Raw genomic sequence first — 24239 nt, forward strand, 5'->3', positions numbered from 1 at the left:
GGCACTGATCCTGTCCCGGTTGCCCCTCTTCCGGTCCAGCTCTCTGCTGTGGCCAGGAAGTGCAGTGGAGGATGGCCCAAGTCCTTGGGCCCTGCACCCCATGGGAGACCAGGAGAAGCACCTGGCTCCTGCCATCGGATCAGCGCGGTGCGCTGGCCGTAGCGCGCCTACCGCGGCGGCCATTGGAGAGTGAACCAACGGCAAAAGGAAGACCTTTCTCTCTGTCTCCCTCTACTGTCCACTCTGCCTGTCCAAAAAAAAAAAAAAAAAAACTGTTAAAAAAAAAAAGGAAATTATCTTAAGCCGGTGCCGCGGCTCACTAGGCTAATCCTCCACCTTGCGGCGCCGGCACACCAGGTTCTAGTCCCAGTCAGGGCACCGATCCTGTCCCGGTTGCCCCTCTTCCAGGCCAGCTCTCTGCTGTGGCCAGGGAGTGCAGTGGAGGATGGCCCAAGTCCTTGGGCCCTGCACCCCATGGGAGACCAGGAGAAGCACCTGGCTCCTGCCATCGGATCAGCGCGGTGCGCCGGCCGCAGCGCGCCTACCGTGGCGGCCATTGGAGGGTGAACCAACGGCAAAAGGAAGACCTTTCTCTCTGTCTCTCTCTCACTGTCCACTCTGCCTGTCCAAAAAAAAAAAAAAAAAAAAAAAGAAATTATCTTAAGACAATATTAGATCTAATAATATCCATACATAATAAGTTGTGGTGGTGAGCTTGATTATATAAGTGTGTGGTTCTAGTGCTAGGTTATGTGACCTCTCAGTTTGCTTGAGATAACCCTAGTTCAAATCTGTCATTCCAGCATTTAACCTGTGAGAACTCATGCTGACTCTAATGTGTCATGGTTTGAAGAAATAATTGTATGACCATACTAATCAGAGGAAGACATTATTCTCTTAGCTACAGATATATTTTGACAATTCAAAGGTATGTCATGAAATAAGGTAAAATAAGATAAAATTCACATAACATAAAACTAGTCATTTTAAATGTACAATTCAATGGCATTTAGTACATTCAAAATATTGTACTCCCATCACCTCTATCTAGTTCCAAAACATTTTCATCACCCTAGAGGATGTCCCAAATCCATTAAGCAGTCACTCCCAAGTAATTCCTTCTTATAAGTCCTGGCAAGAGCAAGAAGTATTTTAGTTCACCTTTATTCTTTTAATTAAAAAAAATTATTTTTATTTAAAAGGTGCACACAAAAAGGTGCATGCAAGAGAGAGAGGGACAGACAGAGATATGGAGAGATACCTTCTGTCAGCTGGTTGACTCCCAAAATACCCACAATAGCCAGGGCTGGCCCACACTGAAGCTATTCAGGTGTCATATGTGAGTGGCAGGGACCCAAGTACTCAAGCTGTCACTGGCTACCTCCCATGGTGTGCATTAGCATGCATCTGGGAATCAGAATTGGAGCCAGGATTCAAAGGTAGGCAATCTGAAATGGGATGGTGGTGTCCCAAATGGCATTTTAACTGCTGAACCATTAATGCAACTGGCTGCCACTAATGTAGTTTTAAAATTTTTTAAAAAAATTTTTTACATAAACATTGATTTATTCAACTTGATACCTAAGTATCAAGCAGGAAATGCCATATTAGGGGATAGGTTCCTAACTCAAGCCGCCCCTGATATTAGAAGAAAGCTTCAGAAATTAGGGATGGGTCCAAGCACCCCCTTGGCTGACATTCTTAAGGCTGCTTCTGCTGTTTAACAGAGACCAGGAGGAGGAGGAGCGAGACAAGCAGAAGGAACAGCATAAGGATAGGCGGCAGGCCCAGTTGATAGCTGCTTTGTGCGGTAATCTGCCATCAAAGGGACCCAACAAGGCCGGCCCACCTCCAAGTGGTAACTGCTTTCACTGCAGGAAGCCAGGGCACTGGGCTAGAGGCTGCCGTAGCAGCGGCCGGCTTCCAAAGAAGCCCAGTCTGCTTTGCAAAAAGCCTGGCCACTGGAAGCGAGACTGCCCTGAGAGTCAAAGGACCCCCGGATCAGAATCGCAAAACCTGTTGGCCCTAAACTGAAGGAGCCCTTCGCTCTGTCCGGCTCCCGAAGCAACCATCGCCATCGAGGGGGCAGAGCCTAGGGTCACAGTTGATGTGGAAGGTAGGACCGTAAATTTTCTCTTAGACATGGGGGCCGCCTACTCTGTACTTGTCTCGTATTCCGGGCAACTCTCCTCACAGTCCAGCCAAGTAATGGGAATCAACGGGGTGCCCTCCCTAAGAAGATTCACACCCCCTTTATGTTGCCTTTGGAGGAAGACCATATTTTCCCACCAGTTCTTAGTAATGGCTGAGTGTCCCACACCCCTACTGGGAAGGGACCTCCTAAGTAAGCTGGGAACTCGAGTGACTTTCCCTGCACATGAGGATGGCCAGATTCCTATTATTGCCATGTGCCGTCCCCTGTCAAGTTAACCCACAGGTATGGGCCTCAGACATACCTGGCAGGGCCTTGAAGGCCTGCCCAATCGTCATTAGACTTAAAGATGCTAATAATTTTCCAAATCGGAAGCAATATCCTATAAAGCCAGAAGCTAGAGAAGGCCTTCAGCCACTGATTGACAAGTTCCTAAAGCACGGGTTGTTGACACCCTGCAATTCCCCTTGCAATACGCCCATTCTGCCAGTTAGAAAGAAAGATGGGGAGTACAGACTAGTTCAAGACTTGTGGGTCATTAATGAGGCAGTAATACCCATTCACCCTATTGTGCCCAATCCCTATTCAATACTGGGAGAAATACCTCCAGGGACTAAGTGGTTTTCAGTCTTAGACCTTAAGGATGCTTTTTTCTGTATCCCTATAGAACCCTCTTGTCAGTTTTTGTTTGCCTTTGAATGGGTCAATAGACAGAACTTAAAGCAACAGCTAACCTGGACCATATTACCACAGGGGTTCCGGGATGCGCCACACCTACTTGGGCAGGCCCTTTCAGAGGACCTCAAGGACTTATCTCTTGAGGGGGGTGGGAGAATACTCCAATATGTAGATGACTTGCTTATCTGTTCTCCCACTTGAGACTCTGGCCTTCAGCATTTAATCAAAACCCTAACTTCCTGGCAGAACGTGGCTACCGAGTATCCAAGAAAAAGGCGCAGCTAGTCCGCCAGGAAGTTAACTATTTAGGTCTCATCCTCACTCCTGGGGAGAGGAGACTAGCCCCAGAGAGAATATAGGCAATGCAGCAAATCCCCACCCCTACCACTTTAAGGCAACTCCGAGCATTCCTCGGACTGACTGGGTATTGCAGATTATGGATTCCAAAATACAGAGAAGTAGCAAGGCCTCTATACCAGGCTCTAAAAGATAGCCCAGAACAAGGCCCCCTCCTCTGGGAAAAAGAGCAAACTACAGCTTTTGCTCAGCTAAAGGATGCTATGACTAAAGCCCCTGCGCTAGGACTGCCAAACCCAGAGAAAACTTACCAGCTGTATGTCACCGAGAGGCAGGGAGTCACCTTAGGAGGGTTAACTCAGGATCTGGGACCTGTTAAGCAACCTGTGGGCTACTTTTCTAAAACCATAGACACGGTTGCACAAGGATGGCCTCACTGCCTAAGGATGATAGCAGCAGCTGCCTTGCTGACAGAGGAGGTATCTAAAATTACATTGGGGCAAAATATTGCCCTTTATACCTCACATCAAATAAATACCCTATTAGAGCAAAAGGGCTCTCACTGGCTCACAGATAGTAGGATACTAATGTATCAGGTCCTCCTTCTAGAAAACCCTCAGGTAAAAATAAGGCATTGCTCTACTCTAAACCCAGCTACTTTAATGCCAGTTCCAGGGGAAAGTGGTCCCCTCCACTCCTGTACTGAGACTGTAGACTTGATCTATGCCAGCAGAAGGGACCCAAGAGACAGCGCCCTGACTAACGCAGATGAGGTTTGGTTCACAGACAGAAACAGTTTTGTCAGACAGGACCTGCTTCTCAGGGTATGCAACAGTTACAGCATGGCATGTTATTGCAGTGTGCTCTGCCCCCAGGAACTTTTGCTCAGTTAGCAGAACTGATTGCCTTAACCAGAGCTCTAGATTACACAAGGGATTTGTAAGGCATCTTCACTCTGCATGGAGACCTCAGTCTTCTGGTAAGGTAGAAAGAGCCAACCAGGCTCTATGGAAAACATTACAAGTATAGAAATGTGTGCTTGGTAAGAAAGGTTTAGAAGGAAAGAGTGTTGTTGGTAAGAAGGGTTAAAAAGGAAAGAGCTTTTTAAATAAGGAAAGGACATGGTTTATAAGAATCCTGATGGCTAGTTTACTCTAGACTGGAATGGAAAGGATGGAACGTTTCAAGTAAGTTGAAGAAGGTGTGCAGAAGTCACAAAAGGTTATGAAAGAAAGAAATATTGGACATGCTAACTGCTGCTCCAGGAGGTATCTGTGCCATGTTCCAGGAAGAATGTTGTCTCTGGGTCAATCAGACTAGACAGGTACAAATCCAAATTCGTACTTTTCCTGGACAAAGCCACCAAACAGCTCCAGGACCAGGCCAAGCAGGGCTGGGATTTCTGGCCTGACATCTGGTCATGGAAATCCTGGCTATTTCCTCTCCTTGACCCAATAACTTCTGTAATCTTGATGCTTCTCTTTGGACTGTGTGTTTTTAATGCCCTTGTTCGTTTTGTCTCTAACAGACTAAAAGCTGTCGAACTCCAAATGGTTGTCAGACAAGGCTTCCAGCCCATTCCACTGGATGACCTGAGCAGTTCTCTGGACCGAGCAGGACAGTCTTTCCAAGGCCACTGTCGCACACCATAAGACAGATAGCAAGAGGAAATACCCATATCCCCCTCGACGCCCACATGCCAGCTTTGAAGTTACAGAAAACGGATCTCCATCCATAATCCCAAAGAAGAATTTTGGGTATTGCCTCTTGAGGGGGGAATATTAGGTAGGAAGTCAGTTATGAGCTTATGTGTGTGTGACATAAAGGCCTAAAGAGAAGACATCTATGTCCAGCATATGCTGCATCTCAAGGTCATCCCGATGGTGTTTCAGGGGCAGCCCGGTATTCATATCCTGCCCTGCCCTCTTCTACCTGATAACCTGCCAGGTGGAGGTCCCCACCCCTTCTGCCTGACAATCTTCCACAATCTCCCAGGTGCAGCCCAGTATCTGCATCTCAAACATCCTGCTCCCTTCCTCCTGTCTGATAACATTTGCATCCATAAAGTCCTTTGTTTCCGACCTTCAAGAGAAAACTCAGGGAGAAGCTTCTTAACATTTGCAAAACTCAGAGAGAAGCTTCTTAACATTTGCATCCATAAAGTCCTTTGTTTCAGACCTTCAAGAGAAAACTCAGGGAGGAACTTCTTAACATTTGCATCCATAAAGTCCTTTGTTTCAGACCTTCAAGAGAAAAGTTTTTCTATTTACATCCAAAAAAGCCCTTTGTTCCAAGAGCAGCAGAGGTGGGGAAGCAAGACCCATCTCCTTAAAAACCCCCAGCCTCAACCAGACTGTGCACGCAGCCTCTGCTGAGCCGCCTGCCTGGTCTGGCCAGGTGTACTCTCTCCACTCAACCATGTAACCTCGCTCCTCCCCCCCCCCCCCCAGTAAAGAAAAACAATAAACTTCTGCCAAGATTTATGAAAGATGAACACGAAGAAAAACTTAAAAGTAATAGTAGAGGCCTGCGCGCGGCTCAATAGGCTAATCCTCCATCTGCGGCACCGGCACACCAAGTTCTAGTCCTGGTCGGGGCACCAGATTCTGTCCTGGTTGCCCCTCTTCCAGGCCAGCTCTCTGCTGTGGCCCAGGAGTGCAGTGGAGGATGGCCCAAGTGCTTGGGTCCTGTAGCCGCATGGGAGACCAGGAGGAAGCACCTGGCTCCTGGCTTCGGATCAGTGCGGTGTGCCGGCCGCAGTGGCCATTGGGGGTGAACCAATGGAAAAGGAAGACCTTTCTCTGTCTCTCTCTCTCACTGTCCACTCTGCCTGTCAAAAACAAAAGAAAACAAAACAAAACAAAAAAACAAACAAAAACCAAAGTAATAGTAGACTATTCATTATTGTTTCTCTTTAAAGGATAAAATCATCCAGCTCATCAAGTAACAGTCTTCCCTAAGAAGACAGTTGGAAATTCACCACTAATTATCAGGTTCTAAGAGAAGCTGTTTTCCCACAATCAGATTTAATGGCTGTTTTGGTTCTCAGTGAGGAACAGGAAGATCTTCTGCCAATTTTAGTGTAAATTAGTCCAATTTTAATTCACAATTTTATACCTAGGAAAGCAAGAGAATTCTTTGTAGTTCCATGGTTGTTTTTAGGAATACACAGAGCATTAGTGCAGTATGTTGTGCTCTTCATTAACCTAAAAGGAATTTTTACTATCCCAATTAAAATTAAAAGCTCCTAAAATAGAAAGCCTTCTTAAAAATCCATGTGCCGGCTGGCGCCATGGCTCACTTGGCTAATCCTCCACCTGTGGTGCCAGCACCCCGGGTTCTAGTCCCGGTTGGGGTGCTGGATTCTGTCCCGGTTGCTCCTCTTCCAGTCCAGCTCTCTGCTGTGGCCCGGGAAGGCAGTGGAGGATGGCCCAGGTACTTGGGCCCTGCATCCACATGGGAGACCAGGAGGGGGCACCTGGCTACTGATCAGCACAGCGTGCCGGCTGTAGTGGCCATTTGGGGGGTGAACCAAAGGAAAAAGAAAGACCTTTCTCTTTGTCTCTCTAACTCTGCCTGTCAAAAAAAAAAAAAAAATCCACGTGCCAATTTATATACCCACCCACATACCTATCCAACTAACAGTATAGCATTAAAGAGTGTGTTAGGTTCCAGGACAGAGAGCTAAAAAGATAATTGTCCTTGTCTGATCAACAGAAATAGAAATGAACAACTGAATCAACAAGCTGGCAAGAAAGGTGTTCATCCTTAGTATAGAGATACATACTGAAAGTGTTCTTCTCTGGTCATGTGCCCAACATCTAAAACAAAACTCATAAAAAGAAAAGGCTACAGAGATTTTAATATAAGCTCCTGTTAGTATAATCTTTAAAATAAACTGGGCAGCAATGGTCTGTGGTTGCTCTCTACAGCCCATGTTGCCCATTTTCTCCCATTCATTTCCACTCTTAGCAGATGAACCATACTTCTGTTCAGCTGCACATCCAGTTGAGAACCCTGAAAGTTTTGTGTCCCAGTCTGGATAAAGGTATATGTATGTGAACACACAGACATACATGCATATACAGGTGCAGGGCTTGAAAAAAGGAAAGCAAATCCTCCTTTTACTTAGGTAGTAGATTGTCATTCTGGCCTTGGATAGGGGTAAGGAGTAGCTAACGAAGGGAAAGAAAGGAAAAAGTGAACAAAATTAGACAGCAAGAAAAGGAGTTCTGAGATCCTGGAGGCTTTGCCACACCTAAAAACAGAATGGCAGGGGGAGCTTGTGAACTTTTTAAGTGTAAAATGCTCTAAAAGTTAAGAATTCTAAAATGGGCAATTACTCCTAATTAAACATTGCTCCAACCTCTATACCCTATTTTCCTTCTTCTTTTCTTTAATTATGGACATTTCTTAAGATCCAATCCTTCCACCTGTTTACTGTTCTGTACTTCAAGGAGATCGGTCAGTATAGTTTTTGTTGACTGTTAACTGTCATAGTTAAAGAATGCAAAAATGATAGCATTTTATACAACAGAAAAATCTAAAAAAGCAGTACTACTTGTCAGGATCAGGGAGAACTTGTATGTATGCTTGAGGCCAACAAGGAGTGTATTAGGGATTAAATTTTTTTTTAAAGATTTGTTTATTTATTTGAAAGTCAGAGTTACACAGAGGAAGGGAGGGAGGAAGGGGGTGGGGAAAGGGAAAGAGATTTTTCATCCGCTGGTTCATTCCCCAAATGGCTACAATGACTGGGGTTGGGCCAAGCTGAAGCCAGGAGCCAGGAAATCTCCCACAGGGGAGCAGAGGTCCAAGCACTAGACCCATTTTCTGCTGCTTCCCCAGGTACATTACCAGGGAACTGGATTGGAAGTGGAACAGCCGGGTCTCAAACTGGTGCCGATATTGGATGCTGTGTCACAGGAGGTGACTTCACCCACTACACCACAACACCGGCCCCAGGGATTAAAATTGAAAAGCTAGTATTGATCCACTGTCTTGATCCACTGTCTTCAAATAAGACCCCTATGGGATGGGGCATTATTGTCTGAGATAATAAAGTCTTGTTTATAGGCAAGAGAAATAGTAATGCATTCATCTAATTCCTTGCTGTTGGACTTGACTATGTCTAGCCAGTATGATTTATGGGGGCTTTGTATTTTATCTCTTAATTTTGTATTTATCCTTTGAATAAAAATGAAAACTGAATACTGCTTTTAATTTATTCTCATTGCTGATATGTAGAAACCTAGAACTGTGAGAAATCTGTGGAATCCCTATCTTTTGTTCTTGGTTGTTAACTTGGACCCATGTGTTGTGACTAAAGTTTAGGGGATTCCAATTCAATCCCATCAAGGTTGCATGTACCAATGCCATCTCACTAGTCCATTTGATCAATTTCTGTTCACAATTGATCATAATGATAAGACTAAGAATCAAAGGGATCACATAAACAAGACTAGTAGCTGAAAATACTAACCAATAGAACAAAAAAGGGAGAGAACGATCCATCATGGGAAGCAGGATACACAGCAGACTCAGAATGGCAGATGTCCTAAACAGCACTCTGGCCTCAGAATCAGCCCTTAAGGCATTCGGATCCGGCTGAAAAGCCCATGAGAGTATTTCAGGTATGGAAAGCCAAGACACTCTGACAAAAAAAAAAAAAAAAAGACCTAAATGAAAGATCTCCGCGAGTGAGATCCCAGTGGAAAGAACAGGTCATCAAAGAAGGAGGTACCTTTCTCTGAAGGGAGGAGAGAACTTCCACTTTGACTATGACCTTGTCTAAATATGATAAGAGTCAGTGAATTCAAAAGGCTACCTACCATAGCTTTGGCAACTCATGACAAGAGCCCAGGGTGATTACTGATGCCATAAACAAGAGTTTCAATTTGTTAAGTCAACAACAGGAGTCACTGTGTACTTACTCCTCATGTAGGATCTCTGTCCTTAATGTGCTGTACATTGTGATTTAACGCTATAACTAGTACTCCAACAGTATTTTTCACTTTGTGTTTCTATGTGGGTGCAAACCATTGAAATCTTTACTTAATATATACAAAACTGATCTTCTGTGTATAAAGAGAATTGAAAATGAATCTTGATGTGAATGGAAGGGGAGAGGGAGCGGGAAAGGGGAGGGTTGCGGGTGGGAGGGAAGTTATGGGGGGAAAGCCATTGTAATCCATAAGCTGTACTTTGGAAATTTATATTCATTAAATAAAAGTTTAAAAAATTAAAAAAAAAAAGAAAAGAAAAGAAAAGAAAAGCTAGTATTGGATGGCGCCGTGGCTCACTTGGCTAATCCTCTGCCTGTGGCGCCGGCACCCCAGGTTCTAGTCCCGGTTGGGGCACCTGGTACTAGTCCTGGTTGCTCCTTTTCCAGTCCAGCTCTCTGGTATGGCCCGGGAGGGCAGTGGAGGATGGCGCAAGTGCGTGGGTCCCTGCACCCGCATTGAAGACTGGGAGGAAGCACCGGGCTCCTGGCTTCAGACTGGTGCAGTGCTGGCCGTGGCGGCCATTTTTGGGGAGTGAACCAACAGAAGGAAGACCTTTCTCTCTGTCTCTCTGTCTCTAACTCTCTGTCTCTCTCTGTCAAAAAATTAAAAAAAAAAAAGAAAAGCTAGTATTTATTTACTAAATATGTATGTTAAGTTTAAGAATAAGGAGACAACTGAGGGAATAAGATGGTACATAATATTGAAGTGGGGGCTAGTTTTAAAGAAACTAAAATATAGGAACAATTAGACAGATTGTGCTACCTCAAAGACATGGTTCAAAACAAAATGGCAAAACAAAACAAAACCACATGGTAGAACATGCATTGTGGTGCTGTGGGTTAAGCCATTGTTTGTGATACCTATATCTCATACTGGAATGTTGGTTCAAGTCCATTTCTGATCCAGGTTCTGGCTAATGAATCCTGAGAAGCAGCAGATGATGGCCCAAATACTTAGGTCCCTACCACCCACCTGGGAGACCCAGATGGAGTTCTTGGCTCCTGGATTCAGCCAGGCCCAGCCAATCTTGGATGTTGTGGGTTTTTGGGGAGTGAACCAGCAGATAGAAGATTTTTTTTCTGTCTCTGTCACTCTTTAAGTAAATGAAAATAAATATTTAAAAACAAAAAGAAAGCCAAACAGTAGTTTATTATGGGAAACAACCTATGTTTTGATAGTGTATCAATCATTGTGTGTCCTTAACCAAACATTTTAATTCACAATTTAAGCAAAAGTAAAATGTTTATTTTTTAGAAATTATTTTTTATTTTTTGTAAGACAGAGACAAAACAAAACAAACAAACAAAAAAACACAGTGAGAGACAGAGGGAGATCTTCCATCCCCTGGTTCTGTCCCTAAATGTCCACGACAGCTGATGGTGGGCTAGGCTGAAGAGTTCCGAGAGCCTGGAACACAATCCAGACATCTCATGTAGGTAGACCCAAGTATTTGAGCCACTATCTGCTGTCTCCTAAGGTGCATGTTAGTAGGAAACTATAATAGAGAGCAGAGCCAAGACTCAAACCTAGATATAAGAGTGTGTGATATGGGTGATCCAAGAAATCTTTTTTTTTTTTTTTTTTGACAGGCAGAGTGGATAGTGAGAGACAGAGAGAAAGGTCTTCCTTTGCCGTTGGTTCACCCTCCAATGGCCGCCACGGTAGGCGCGCTGCGGCCGGCGCACCGCGCTGATCCGATGGCAGGAGCCAGGTGCTTCTCCTGGTCTCCCATGGGGTGCAGGGCCCAAGGACTTGGGCCATCCTCCACTGCACTCCCTGGCCACAGCAGAGAGCTGGCCTGGAAGAGGGGCAATCGGGATAGGATCGGTGCCCCTACCGGGACTAGAACCCGGTGTGCCGGCGCCGCAAGGTGGAGGATTAGCCTAGTGAGCCGCGGTGCCGGCTTTTTTTTTTTTTTTTTAAGATTTATTTATTTTACTTGAAAGTCAGAGCTACATAGAGAGATAAGGAGAGGCAGAGAGAGAGAGGTCTTCTATCTGCTGGTTCACTCCCCAGTTGGCCGCAATGGCTGGAGCTGTGCCGATCCAAAGCTAGGAGCCAGGAGCTTCCTCCGGGTCTCCCATGCAGTGCAGGGGCCCAACGGGTTGGGCCATCCTACACTGCTTTCCCAGGCCATAGCAGAGAGCTGGATAGAAAGTGGAACAGCTGGGACTTGAACCGGAGCCCATATGGGATGCCGGCACTACAGGCAGCTGCTTTACCCACTACATCAAGCACCGGCCCCCCAAGAAATGTCTTAACCACTGTGCCAAATGCCCACACCAACTTTTCTTTTTAAATGGGAAAATAAAATCTAAATTTAGTTGGCAAAACATCAACTTTCTCTTAATCTAAAATTTCCATTCATCCACATGTAAGGTGCTCAAATTCATTGCTATGAAAGAGCAGGTAAGAAGCTTCCTAGTTTTTTGCTGGGGGAAGTGGTGGTAGTGGTAATCTGCTTATTTACTCAACCTGTTGTGTGAAAGTTGAGAATAAATTTTAGATCAGTAGTCAATATGTGAACCAAGAGAAGAAATGAACCTCTCTTATAAATATGCTTATTCTTATAACATAATAAAATATAAATCACCAAATAGAAGGAATCTGCCTTGCAGATCTCCAGGAAAGTCACTGAAATAGATTTTTTTTCCACTTCTACAAGTAATTTGAGGTCTTCTTGTAAAAATCAGGGCTCTTATGTGCACACAAAAGTTACTAGTAGTTGTCTATGTAGTTAAAATTGCTATTTCTTATTATTCATTAAAATGTTTAAATGACTTAACAATGGGGTACCCATTACATTTGTGTATTTATTTTCAACAGTAATTCAAATGTATGTATGGTGCTCTTTGGTCCCAAACATTATCAGATTTGAATGTTATTTACTCATGTATTTTTTACATGAAAGTACCATATCATAAGTGTTTTTCCCTATGTTAACAAATTCAAAGTTCCTAGAAAATCCCTGATCAAGTTTCCTACCACTGACTACATGTTCTATACTCATTAAAAAAGTAAACAAGTGCTCGCTTTGGCAGCACATATACTAAAATTGGAATGATACAGAGAAGATTAGCATGGCCCCTGCGCAAGGATGACACGCAAATTCGTGAAGCGTTCCATACTTTTGTGTGTACTGATGGTCCTCTTCCCCACTTAATGCTGTATAATTGTTCAAACCTGGTAAATGCCACTCTTAGGATCATTGGTTACTATCCTCACTCTGTCTTTTATGACCTTGTCTAAATATGATCAGAGTCGGTAAACTTGGAAGGCTTCCATAGCCTTGGCAACTCATGACGAGAGCCTAGGATGGTTACTGGCGCCATAAACTAGAGTGTCAATTTGTTGGGTCAACAACAGGAGCCACTGTGCAGTTGCTCCTCATGTGGGATCTGTGTCCTTAATGTGCTGTACATTGTGATTTAATGCTATAACTAGTACTCAAACAGTTATGTTTCACTTTGTGTTGCTATGTGGGTGCAAACTGTTGAAATCTTTATACTAAATTGATCTTCTGTATATAAAGAGAAAAAAAAAAGTAAACAAATACTATACTAACAAGAAAATCAGACAAAGAGTAAGCGAACTGCAAGGCTTACTCTTGCTGTTCTGGAGATACTGCTGTTTCTTGGGAGGAATTTTATGTTATTTCTCCCTACCCCAGGACTACTCTGCCTTAAAATTGCCCAACAGAAAGAACCATAATTTATGTCAGTCACTCCCCACAAAAAAGTTGTAATGTTTCAGTGTATTACATTTATAACACAAATGTATTTTAAAAGTCATCCAGGAAAATATTAGTATTTTAAAAGTTTTGATGATTACCCTGAAAATCTTACACTCAGAACACCATTCTTGATGAGTAAAATAAACAGAGCATTATTGGGTTCTTTCCTCTGATTCAACTATCCTTTGGAGCATTTAGAAATAATCCTGCTAGTATTTTCAATTCTGGGAGAATCAGTTTAGGTTTTTCTATATTTATCATAATTTTACATACCTGTACCCTATCATGGTCTACATTTTTAGCTTTATTTTTCACTGTTGCTTTATCTTTCTGGAGTCAATTCATTTTTATCATCTTTTAGAGATAAAAGTATTCCTGAACATGCTTTAATTGTACAATGTCATTAACTAATTAATTAGTTAATTTGACATGTAGAATTACAAGACAGTGAGAGAGAGAGAGACAGAGAGAAAGGTCCTTCATCTGATGGTTCACTCCCCAAATGGCTGTAATGGCTGGAGCTGGGCTGTTCTGAAGCCAGGAGCCAGGAGCTTCCTCCTTGTCTCCCACGCGGGTGCAGGGGCTCAAGTGCTTTGGCCATCTTCCACTGCTTTCCCAGGTCATACCAGAGAGCAAGATTGGAAGAGGAGTATCTGGGGCTAGAACCGGCACCCATATGGGATGCTGGCACTGCAAACAGAGAATTAACCTATTGTGCCACAGCACTGGCCCTCAATGTCATTATTTTAAATGAAAAAACTTAGGCAGAGATAGTGCGTTGGTCATGGGCTGTTTACAACTAGTTAGAGGGAATTAGACTTCAGGTTTGACTTACTCTTCCACATGCAATGCTGCCTTCATTACCACCTTGGTTACAAATCATGACACCAGTATTCTGGTCTTCATGAAAGTATATCCACCCAAACTACACAAAGAACTTTCAGTTAAGACATTGGTTTTTGATTACTTGTTCTTATACAGGTCTACATTTTCCTCAGTAGTTGTCCAAAACAGCAGAGTACACTAAATAATCTCAGGGAAAAATGATAAGAATTCAAACATAAAACTGACAAGTTAGAGTTTTTTTGAGGATCAAGCCACCAGCTTTTTATTTTCATGCTATAAATAAAGTTCCCTATTACCTGCCACTTTCTTACATAATGCATGTGAGGTTAGGGTTGTAGAGATGCAGAGAACCAGAAACTTAACTGAACAATCAGCTGTCTGATATACCTAAATACCGGTGAGATCATAAGCAAGACTTGTAAGGCGTTGAAACCAGGGCTAACAGCAACACAGTCCACTACTCAGATGCCTCCATTTCAGAACCATGGAGCAGTCTGACGGCGGCGCGTTTTCCTGGGAGAGTCTGGCTGACAGTTCTCGACCACCGTAGCAGCGAGGCCCAGACACCGTGCTGGGTCCCGTGCACCTTTTCTGGACAAAGCCCAGGTGTGTCGTACGAGCAGAGCGAGTGTGGAAGAAGCCTGAGGCAAAGTTGGTTCTTGGCCAGAACCCTGGAGGATTACAGGTGCAGGCAGGCAGCCCTCAGGGGCCTTGTCCTCCGATGAGATAAAGATAAAATACCATTGGTATTGTAGTTTCCTGAACCAAATCTTCCTGACCCTTTTTAGTTCACATATGAATTTTTAGTCTACATATGAATTTTCTCATTCTCCTTTCAGGGTATCTCCTTTGGTCTAGTATTTAAATGCCTAGAATAATATGGCCCAATTTCCTAGAAATTTTACTCTTCTGGATTATTTATTAAAGAATAATCCTGCCATCAAATCATTTGTCAGACGTTCCTATACTACATATATTTTTTTTTTTTTGACAGGCAGAGTTAGACAGTGAGAGAGAGAGACAGAGAGAAAGGTCTTCCCTTCGTTGGCTCAACCCTCAAATGGCCCCACAGCTGGCGCGATGCGCCGATCCGAAGCCAAGAGCCAGGTGTCTCTCCCCACTCCCCCCGGCCTCCCACGCGGGCGCAGGGCCCAAACACTTGGGCCATCCTCCACTGCCTTCCCGGGCCACAGCAGAGAGCTAGACTGGAAGAGGAGCAACCGGGATAGATTCCGGCACCCCAACCGACCCGGGTGCCGGCGCTGCAGGTGGATTAGCCCAGCAAGCCTGGGCGCCAGCCTATCCTATGTAAATTTATCATTTCTAATGTAAATTATAAATTTTAAGTGTGAGAAGCAAAAGTTGATCTTCAGTATATGAAGGTAATTGAAAATGAAACTTGATAAAGGGTGGAATGGGAGAGGGAGAGGGGAGGGCCATGGGAGTGAGGGAGGTTGGGGGGGAAGCCACAACAATACAAAAGTTGCACTTTGTAAATTCACATTTATGAAATAAAAAATAAAAAAATTAAAAAAAAAAAGAAGCAAAAGCTCAACCTCAGTGTTCATGGTAATGTGAAAATAATATCAGAAGATAACTTGATTACCTCAGGGTGTTGTAACAATGTGTTGTTACTTTAGATGTATAAAGATAAAGGCAAGCTTTGAGGAAAATTCTCAAGACATTGAAAGGCAGATAAACAGAAAAACATATTTAAGTCTATCACTATTTTTTAACAGGAAAATACATTTATACAAACCACTGCTACAAAGGTCATGGAACCTCCTAATTATAAGTAATGAGTTACAGAAAATTTATAAATAAGTAGCCTATAGCTTTCTAATGAGTTGGGCTTCTAAACCACTTGCTTTTGTTGCCCATCACCAACTCCTTTTCAATTCTCTCATTTCATCTGTTCCCATTCTGTAACACATTCCTATACTGTTTTAAAATCTCTCTGATCCGTTTTCAAATTTTCCTTTTATTCTTATTCTTTTACTGTGCTTTTCTGTAAAAAGAAAAAAAACTTTATTAATTTTGTTTGAAAGGCAGAGATACTCTGGGAGAGCAGAGGAGATGGGAGGGGAGGGGAACAGAAGGGAAGCTGGAATCAGGAATGGAGCCAGCACTCAAACTCAAGTGATTGGATATGGGATGTTGCTACTTCAAAAGGCACTTTACCTGCTGTGCCAAACACCAGCCTCTATTGTCCTTTTTTCACTTGCTTTCTGGAACCTCTTTTCTCATGCCTCTCTACCCTAAGACATCCAGTCTGCCTGAGTTTGCATGTTGCTGACTGCCCCAAATATTCTCTTAGTCAAGCAGTTTCCCCAGAGTTTTTAAAAGCTTCTTCTGGACTAGATATTAAGATACCACTTGGTTGGTGCCATGGCTCACTTGGTTAATTCTCCACCTGCAGAGCCAGCATCCCATATGGGTGCCAGGTTCTAGTCCCAGTTGCTCCTCTTCCAGTCCAGTTCTCTGCTGTGGCCTGGGAAGGCAGTGGAGAATGGCCCAGGCTTGGGCCCCTGCACCCACATGGGAGACGAGGAAGAAGCACCTGGCTCCTGGCTTCGGATCAGCGCAGCACCGGCCGTAGCGGCCACTTGGGGGAGTGAACCAATGGAAGGAAGACCTTTCTCTCTGTCTCTGTCTCTAACTCTGTCAAAAAAAAAAAAAAAAAAAAAAAAGACACCACACCCTAAATCTCCACAAAGTTACCATTCTCTCAGGTACTGCAGCTAAGTAGTAGAGAAGTAGACTCTTCAAATTAAACCAGTTCTGTCATGCCCTCAGGAGGACTGAGCTTGCTAAAACAATTTCAACTGACAAAACTTCATGCAAATTTTGGGTAGAAAAATGGGACTAGGAACTGTGTTTGGTGGAGTTGGAGGGAAGAATCCCCTTTAAACATATAAAACAACTTATTTCCTGATATATTTCAGTCTTAGAATAGGCATTAGTGGAATAGGTATTCACTAATTAGTGAATAAAAAAAATAATAATCCTGTTGGTCTTTCCTGTTTCCAGCTGCTTCCTAGGGTCATTCACTTATATTCGATCTTTTATGTCTATTAAGAAGAGGACAGGGAGAGAAGGAGGCCTGTCAAAGGTTCACCTTGGTTTCCAACGTGTGAAGGCAGATAACACCCTCAAGGGGTCACAGAACAATGAAGCCCCTCTGCTAGAAAACTCAAAGGTCTAATATTCTCCCAATCTATCTATTTAGTCATTCAGAAGATCTCAAAGTTTTCTGTTCCATATCTATTCATCTCTTTCCTTCCTCTAGTGATCACAGAAATATTTCCTGTGATTATATGGAAGTAATACTAATTACTGTTTAGGGCAAATTAACATGACAAAGTAACAAATATCAAATAGTAGTTAGCTGAGGCTGGCCCTGTGGCGTGGCGGCCTGCAGTGCTGGCATCCCAAATGGGTGCCGGTTTGAGTCCTGGCTGTTCCACTTCTGATCCAGCTCTCTGCTGTGGCTTGGGAAAGCAGTGGAGGATGACCCAAGTTCTTGGGCCCCTGTACACACGTGGGAGACCTGGAGGAAGCTCCTGGCTCCTGTCTTTGGAATGAGACAGTTTCAGCCATTGCGGGCATCTGGGGAGTGAATCAGCAGATGGAAGACCTCTCTCTGCCTCTCTCTAACTCTGCCTTTCAAACAAATAAATGAATCTTTAAAAAAAAAATTGTAGTTAGCTCTTTTGTAAGCTTTATTTTAATGCAACACTATTTTACTCGAAATGTTTAATCTTCATAGTTTGAGTCTTAATGGCAAGTTTACTTTGTTGATTAAAATAACAATGGTAGGGGCTGATGTTGTGGCCAAGGTGGTTAAGCCACAGCCTATGACACCTGGATATGAGGGCTGATTCAAGGTTTTGCTTATCCACTTCTAGTCCCGCTTCCTGCTTCGGTGACTGGGAAAGCAGAAGAAGATGGTCCAAGTGCTTGGGCCTATGCCACCTACATGGGAAACCATGATGGAGTTCCAGGCTCCTCACTTCGGCTGGGCCCAACCTCAACCACTGTGGCCAACTGAGCAGTGAACCACTGGACGGAAGATCTCTCTCTGTCTCTCTCCCCCACCTCTAACTCTGCCTTTCAAATAAGTAAACAGATCTTTAAAAAGTGAAATAGTAACAACTAGAGGGAACATTAGAAATGCCCCTCAAACAATAGTTGCATGAATTAATAAATGCAAGGGGGTTTCAAACAGTTTATGGAAACACTGCATTATCTTTTATTTCCATTTTTTCCCCATGACATTTTTGAAGTCCCCTTGTTACCATGTTTATATAAATTGGTATGTGTCACTCATTCAAGCATTAATTGAGCATGTACCATATGTAGATTGGGGATTAAATTTATCTTATTGGGGGGTAGCTGTGCAGACTTTATGAAAATGTATTGTGAAGATGGAAGAAGGCTTTATACTGCTTACAGAATATCCTCACAAATTCTTCCAATTCCTTTTACCATCTGCTACTACTTCTGTATTCTCTCTGACTTTACAACCAACTAAGGGACTGGTTCTCCTTCAACCCCTTGAATTAATGTTCCATTCTGATTAACCATTATTTAGTGTTACCTACTACGTGCTTTAAAGTTGCATCTGGACAACAGTTACATCTTTAGCTTTAGGAAACAGAATACCACCTGGACACATCTCTCCAAAATCAGGACAGCATCAAATAGAATGACATCAAGTAATACCGCTTTCCTGGACAGTTGTGTCCTTATATAGAAACACTGAGAAAAACAATGATTTAGTCAGATAGGGACAAAGTACTACTATATGACCATATTCCAGTTTCAGAACTGCTTCAAAAACGGGGCATTTTAATGCTTTAAAAAATTAAAAAATAAAGGAGGCTATATCTCAAAATGGTGGTACTTTCAATTTAATACATTTAGTGTGATGAAAAGTGATTTAAAGGATATATCTACAGGTCTACTTGAATAAATAGGAAAGATTCAATATGCACACTTTTCTCTGATATTCATGGAATCACATAAACACTTTGATAGCTACAAAGATTGAACGTGTTATAGAAACACACTTTATCCAAATACACATGCACTATTCAAATTCTCAAACACATATACACATTCAGATAGTCATATTCTTGCCTAATATACCAGAGAATACTGTATTCTTCAATACCAAAAAAAGCCCTTTCATTCATTTAAAACATTTTAGAAATATTATGTTTGGGTAAGTTTGAACTGAATCATCTATTATTCTTTAAATTTTATTTATTTATTTTATTTGAGAGGTAGAGTTACAGACAGTGAGAGGGATAGACAGAGAGAAAGGTCTTTCTCCTGTTGGTTCACTCCCCAGATGGCCACAATGTCCGGAGCTGTGCCAATCTGAAGCCAGGAGCCAGGTGCTTCTTCCCGGTCTCCCACGTGGGTACAGGGGCCCAAAGACTTGGGCCATCTTCTGCTGCTTTCCCAGGCCATAGCAGAGAGTTGGATTGGAAGAGGGGCAGCGGGACTAGAACTGGTGCCCATATGGGATGCCCACACTGCAGGCAGAGGATTAACCTACTGCGCCACAGTGCTGGCCCCATCTATTATTCTTTAAACTGAGCCTTTACTTTAAAAAGAAATATGCTGCCGGCACCGCGGCTCAATAGGCTAATCCTCCGCCTGCGGCGCCGGCACACCGGGTTCTAGTCCCGGTCAGGGATTCTGTCCTGGTTGCCCCTCTTCCAGGCCAGCTCTCTGCTGTGGCCTGGGAGTGCAGTGGAGGATGGCCCAAGTGCTTGGGCCCTGCACCCACATGGGAGACCAGGAGAAGCACTTGGCTCCTGCCATCGGATCAGCGCGGTGCGCCGGCCGCAGCGCGCACCAGCCATGGCGGCCATTGGAGGGTGAACCAATGGCAAAGGAAGACCTTTCTCTCTGTCTCTCTTTCTCACTGTCCACTCTGCCTGTCAAAAAAATTAAAAATAAAAAAAAAAGTCATATGCCAAAGATAAAGTATCATAACAGCTTGAGAGGTTTTTAAAGACAGTAAAGTTAATTAACTCTATTAGCTAGCTAACCTCCTCATTCTTAAAAAAAGTCCTTCCAATATTTTCAAGATCATATTCTAAAATTTAATCCAACTTATTTTCATGTTTATCTGTCTTATAAATATATTTATTAAAGAATAGGTAAATTGCATTTATCAGGTCCTGATTCATTATAATGCAATAAGCTTAGGACCACAATGAGATACATAACTCCCATAATGATGGATGGATAGAAGGGGAGAAAGGAAGGAAGGAAGGAGAGAGAGGGAGAGAAGTAAGGAAGGAAAGAAGGAAGAAAAAAATGTTCATAAGGATATGGGAAAATTAGAACCATTGTACATTCCTGGTCAGGATGCACAACCATTGTGGAAACTAGTTTGGTGGTTCCTTAAAAAGTTAAAACACAGAAGCAATACCCAAAAGAATGAAAAACGAGTATGCAAATATTTATATATCAATGCTCACAGCAGCACTATTTACAGTAGAAAAAAGGTAGAAGCAATTCAAATGATCATCAACAAGTGAATGGAGAAGCAAATGTGGTAAATCCACAAACTGGAATACTATTCAGCCATAAAAAGTAATTATGGGGGCTGTCACTGTGGCGCAGTGTATTAACGCCCTGGCCTAAAGTGCTGGCATCCCATATGGGCGCCAGTCCTAGTCCCGGCTGCTCCTCTTCCGATCCAGCTCTCTGCTATGGCCTGGGAAAGCAGAAGACTGCCCAAATCCTTGGGCCCCTGCACCCACGTGGGAGACCCAGAGGAGGCTCCTGGCTCCTGGCTTTGGATCGGTGCAGCTACAGCCATTGCGGCCATCTGGGGAGTAAACCATCGGATGGAAGATCTCTCTATCTCTCTGCCTCTCCTCTTTCTGTGTAACTCTTTCAAATAAATAAATAAATAAATCTTTTTTAAAAAAGTAATAATGTACTGAAATGTGCTACATGGATGAACACTGAAAACACACTAAGTGAAAGAAGCCAGACACAAAAGGCTACATATTACATATAACAGCCACAGAGACAGAAAACAAATTGGTGGTTAACAGGGGTTGGAAGAAGGGTGCATGTGGAATCACCTCTTAGCAGCAACAGGGTTTTCTTTAGGAGCAATAAAAATGTTTGGGAACTTGATAGAGGTGGTAGCTATACAACAGTGTGAATGTACTAAATTCCACTCAATTGTTTACATTAATATGATTAATCTTAAGTAGATTTCACTTCAATTTTTATTATTATTTTATACTTTCAGAGAGAGTGAGAGAGAAAAAAAAGAGAGAGACTAACATAGAGAGATATTACTCCCCTAATGGCTCCAACAGTCAAGGCTGAGCCAGGATGAAGGCAGGAGCCAGGAATTCCGTGTGTGTATCCACCATGGGTTCCAGAGGCCCCAGCACTTAGACCATCTTCCACTGCCTTCCAGGTGCATTAGCAGGAAGCTGGACTGGAAGTGGAGTAGCCAAGACTTAAACTGGCACTCAATTACTGGACGCTGGCATGCTTAGCCCACTGCTGCATAACACTGGCCCCAAGTATCTCATTTTTGGTCATCACATACAGATGTACACACACATTATAGGATATGTTTCAGGTGCCGTGGCTCACTTGGCTAATCCTCTGCCTGCGGCGCCGGCACCCGGGGTTCTAGTCCTGGTTGGGGCGCCAGTCCTGTCCTGGTTGCTCCTCTTCCAGTCCAGCTCTCTGCTGTGGCCCAGGAAGGCAGTGGAGGATGGCCCAAGTGCTTGGGCCCTGCACCTGCATGGGAGACCAGGAGGAAGCACCTGGCTCCTGGCTTCGGATCGGCGCAGTACGCCAGCCATAGCGGCCATTTGGAGGGTGAACCAACGGGAAAAAAAGGAAGACCTTTCTCTCTGTCTCTCTCTCTCACTGTCTAACTCTGCCTGTCACAAAAAAAAAAAAAAAAAAAAAGAATACAGGAAGTATTCTGCAAAATCTATTCATCACTAGTATCACATTGTATTTGAGGTTTTCCCAGGACCCCCGCCTGACAAGGGGTTTTCTTAATAGTTAATATTGCTGCATAGCCTTTTAGAGACCACTTTAAAGATTTTTTTTCTTTTTATTTGAGATGGAGAAAGAGAGAGGGAGAGAGGGAGAGAGGGAGAGAGGGAGAGAGGGAGAGAGAGAGAGAGAGAGAGAGGGAGGGAGGGAGGGAGAGAGGGAGAGAGGGAGAGAGAGGTCTTCCATGCGCTGGTTCATTCCCCAAATGGCTGCATCAAACAGGTCTGGGCTGATCCAAAGCAAGCAGCCAGAAGTAGGTCTCCCATGCAGGTACAGGGACCCAAGCACTTGGGCCATCTTCTACTGCTTGCCCAGGCAATAAGCAGAGAGCCAAATCAGAAGAGGAGCAGCCGGGACTAGAACCAGTGCTCATATGGGATGACACTGCTGAAGGCAGAGGCTTAGACCACTATGCCAGAGCGCCAGCCCCATAGAGACCACTTAAAAAGCAATCCCAAAACAGTTATACTGTGTAGTTAATAAACATATATCTATAGTACAAAAGAAAATGAAACTTGTTATTATGTAAGTGGGTGCTTATTTATTTTTCAATGGAATCCTTAAATTCAAAGTGCTCCATATCAAAAATTAAAGTTGTATAACCTAAGAAATTATGATAGAAGGTTCAAAAAGTAGTTCTATTGATTATAAAGATATATATATACAGGATGCATATGAAGAGCTTGAATAAAATTGTTTTATGAAATTTGAGATGCAAAATAGCAAGATTCCAAATTAATTTTGTATAATATATAACTTCACAATCTTAATAGAAAAATAGGAATCATTTTATATTCAATGATTATCAGTGTATGTGTTAGAAAAGAGATTTTGGGGCCAGTACTTATGTCACAGTGTGCTTGCGGCGCTGGCATACCATTTCAGAGCACCAGTTCAAGTTGCAGCTGCTTTACTTTCTGATCCAGCTCCCTGCTATTGCCTCTGGGAGAGGCAGATGATGGCTCAAATATGAGAACCTCTACCACCTACATAGGAGATCTGGACAGAGTTCCTGGCTCCTGAATTTGGCATGGCCCTGGCCCAGCTACTATGGTTATCTGGGGAGTGAACCAGTGGATGGAAGACTTCTCTCTTTCTGTCACTTTGCCTTTCAAATAAACAATCTCTTTTAAAAAGGAGATTTTGAAAAAGTCTATACTGTATAAAATGCTGAAAAGCAATTATTCTAAATGCTAAGAGGGCTTATTTTGGAATTATGATTTTAATTTTCTCAATACTTCTTTTGTATTCTCAACATTTTTCTCACTCTACATGTATCACTCTTAATTAAAACCAAAGCAATAAGAATTAAAAATAAAATTTATTTTCTCAGCACAGCCTAAAATATATAACATGGATTCACAGATGTTTTGCTTTGAAAAATGGTGACAGAGTCATGCAGTTTAACCCTCTGCCAAACTGGGGGCCGGCATTGTGGCGTAGCAGGTAAAGCTGCCGTCTGCAATGCTGGTACCCGACATGGGCGCTGATTCACATCCCAGCTGCTCTGCTTCTGATCCAACTCTAGGCTAATGACCTCAGAAACACAGCAGACATGGCCTAAGCGCTTGGGGCCCTGTCACCCATGTGGGAGACCCCAATGAAGCTTCCGGCTTTGGTCTGGCTCATCCCTGACCACTCCAGCCACTTGGGAAGTGAACCAACTGACGGAAGGCTTCTTTCTCTCTCTCCCCATCTGTCTGTAATTCTTTTGAATAAATACATCTTAAAAAAAAAAAAAAAAGAAAGAAAGAAACTTTTGCCATATATGAGTAACCCGACAAACAATTTTTGGCAATATCCAGACTTCCCCTGAATACTTCCAGGTACAGAAAGGAATACTTTGAAAACAAGTTGTTACACTGTTAACTGAAAATTTTTTTCACTGATTCATTAATAAAAATTCAGTACATATTTGTGCTGGATACTGAGCTCTTTATATTAAGTCCAAATCCAAATAGCCCTGGAATTTGCTGCTACTATTGAAAAGTTTGCTATCTGTCGAAAGAACATATGTTTACTCCTTGCTTTATGAGATAGTCTTTTTTTTTTTTTTTCTTTTTGACAGGCAGAGTGGATAGTGAAAGAGAGAGAGACAGAGAGAAAGGTCTTCCTTTTTGCCGTTGGTTCACCCTCCAATGGCCGCCGTGGCCGGAGCATCTCACTGATCCGAAGCCAGGAGCCAGGTGCTTCTCCTGGTCTCCCATGCGGGTGCAGGGCCCAAGGACTTGGGCCATCCTATGAGATAGTCTTGAAGTATTTTTAGACATTTATCAAGGAGTGCCTTAAGTCTTCCCCTTTCCAGGCTCTACATTAATTCTGCTTCTCTGAATACTCTACCCACTATTCACTAATATTCTTTTTGTTTTTTTAAAGATTTATTTATTTTATTTGAAAGGTAGAATTAGAGAGAGAGAGAGTTAGAGAGAGATCTTCCATTTGCTGGCTCACTCCCCAAATGGCCACA

General features: G+C 43.1%; 1 protein-coding gene and 1 non-coding gene across 2 annotated transcripts in view; one reads left to right on the plus strand and one right to left on the minus strand.

Annotated features, from left to right (window-relative positions):
• GSK3B (glycogen synthase kinase 3 beta) overlaps positions 1 to 24239 on the minus strand; it is a 233731-nt gene that overhangs the window by 19971 nt on the left and 189521 nt on the right. The window lies entirely within an intron of this gene.
• LOC133752616 (U6 spliceosomal RNA) lies at positions 12158 to 12264 on the plus strand. Its single transcript, XR_009864956.1, has one exon. It is a non-coding gene; the product is annotated as a U6 spliceosomal RNA (small nuclear RNA).

Source organism: Lepus europaeus, chromosome 2, assembly GCF_033115175.1.
Source record: "Lepus europaeus isolate LE1 chromosome 2, mLepTim1.pri, whole genome shotgun sequence".
NCBI lineage: Eukaryota > Metazoa > Chordata > Mammalia > Lagomorpha > Leporidae > Lepus > Lepus europaeus.